Here is a 2,742-nt window from a genome sequence, read left to right on the forward strand (position 1 = left end):
TGGGGTCACAGAGAGTTGTACATGACTGAAACTTGACTAGACAAGAAAAAACTTGCTTTGACTAGAATATAGGGCATTTCCATTGGGTGGGTCTTGGGCCAATCCCTTTAGGGGTGAGTAGTGTAGGAGAAGGAGAAAGGCAAGATCTTCAAGAAGACAAGAGGTCCTCTGTTCAAATTTCAGTTTCTTCCCTTAATCTATTTCCTTATACAAGAGACTATTTTTGTGTGTGTCCTTGACCTAACCCACCTTAAAACAGGGAAATCTGGAAAGTGTTTTTCAAGATGGTCAAAATAATATTTTTTGAGGTTTTCACTTATTCTAGAAAGAAGGATTTCAATGTGCTTCTACAAGATATAATATCATTTGGGAGACTGAACATTTACAGAGTTTACTCACAAGGACTCACTCTATGTCAGAAAAACATGTTAAAGGACCCATTACAACTCCACCATTGCAAGGCTTTTCCTATCTTCTTGTGGCAGCTTCCTGATACTCCTCCCATGCTGGGCTGGGCATACAACTTTGCTGATCATCCATGGTCTCCACTTAAGAATTCTGATCAATGACATGACTACTCATGACTCCAGAAGAGAAATGATGAAGCACGTTTCCCACCTCCTGATGGAGACGGGATGGACTATAATATAAGAAATGTTTTCAGAAATGACTAATACAACATACATTTGTTTTACTTGACTATACTATGCATTTAGATAGTACCTACTATTGCCTGCCCCGTGCTAACCACTAGTTTTTTAAAAAATCAAAAAAGAATTCACAATAAATGAAAAAGAAATAAAGGAAATTATAAGAAAATATTTTGCCAAGTTTTATGTCCACAAAACTGGTAACTTAAAATAGGTGAATATTTATGAAAATATAAAATACCCAGCTTCATAAAACAAGAAATAGATAATTCTAATAATCCAATCTGGAGATGGGGGAGGGGAACTGAATAAGTCATATATGAAGTTCCAAAGGGAAAAAAATAGGTCCACATAGATTTACAGATGAGTTCTAATAAACATTAAATTAACTGTCAATCTCAATATTACATAAACTTTTTTTTTAAATAGGAAAGGAGGGGGTCCTACCAAGTTCCTTTCAAGATACAGATATGATCTTGATACCCAAATTAGGGAGAGAGAAAGTAATGAAAGAAAATTATAAAACAGCATTTCTAATTACTATGATTGCAAAAACATTGGAGAAAAAAGAGTAGCAAAGAGTCTACAACATTATCCCTACTTAGAGAATTGCTGGGAAAACTAGAAAAGTCTGATATGAATTAGGTTTAGACAACATCTTATATTGTGTGCAATAATAAATTAAAAATGAATGTGTGACTTGAATCATAAAGACCATACTATAAAAGCTTAGAAGAATCAGATCCAAAACTTATCAGAGCTATGGCTAGTAATTAAATTCTTAAACAAACATATATAAAACAAATATAGCAATTAAACAAATATAGCAATTACAAAATTTGTGTAACTTTGATCATATGAAATTAAAAACTTTCTATGAACAAAATTAGTGGACCTCAGATGATAAGGGGAGAAGTACATTGTGAAGAATATTTATATCAAATATATCTGACAAAGGTCTGATATCCAAGAAATAAAGACAATTAACAGAAAGATGGAATTAGCCTTACATCAGAGAGGAAGGGGGTAAAGTGCTTGGCTAGTAATTCATGTGCCATTGTGAAACATTTGAGTTAATAATTATGGATCTTATGCTGACCTACCACTTTCCAATTATGTAGGAAAGCTAGTTTCTATCACCTTTCTTGTTGAACATTTTTAGCAATGTACAAGCTTTCTAATATATTGAACTTATTTCTACCAAACAGATGACCAGAAATTTTCCACATCCATCTTCATGGATTCTACATCTCCTCTAATTTATTTGTTTCTCGTGCCTCTATAGCATAGTTTGTGGCTTATGTAGAATTTTTAAAATTTTCTTAATGTCACTGTTTCATTCCTTATATCACCTTAACCTTTTTGTTTTCACCCTTATATATTTATTAAAGATATCAGAATCTTCAGGTATACCGGGTTCCATTCTGCATACTTCTCTTTCAATGCCTTTAATCAGGTGACTTAAGCATTCAAGTTTTCTACCGCATGTACCAATGAGATACTGATGTAATCTTTCATTGTCTTTCCTTAAGTTTTCAATAGTGTTATCAAACATCAAGCTTTTACCATGATTTCATTTGATGTGTGTCCTTACAAGTATACCTCTATAGCTCCATCTTTCTTTCCTCCTATAGTCCTTACCACGGCAACAGCAGCAGTTACGCTGTCAAATTTTGGGAGGATATGCTTCTTTTCTGGTTCTAATAGACATACACATTACTTTGTTTTTGATATAATCGGATTCATACCATAAAATTCAATTAGGACTTTTCAAAATTACAATCCAATTATCCTCATCTCATCAAAATTGTTTGAGACATCAGTGTTACTTTTGCATATATTTCTCTATTAAGTAACTCTCCTGCACCAAATGTAAATTTCCAGTCCCTTTCACTTCTTCAGCTTTTCCCCCTTCATATTTAAGTAACTTTTCAACTTCCATTTCCATTTCATGTAGGTTTTTGGAATGTAGTTACTCTTTATGATTACTCTGAACTGATCTGTAATTTTATTCTGTAAAATGGGAATGAGGGTACCATTGACAAAAAAAAATGCAGTATGAAACTCTTTCCTTTACCTTATAAGATATTTC

This window comes from Trichosurus vulpecula, chromosome 6 (genome assembly GCF_011100635.1).
Source record: "Trichosurus vulpecula isolate mTriVul1 chromosome 6, mTriVul1.pri, whole genome shotgun sequence".
Classification (NCBI taxonomy): Eukaryota; Metazoa; Chordata; class Mammalia; order Diprotodontia; family Phalangeridae; genus Trichosurus; species Trichosurus vulpecula.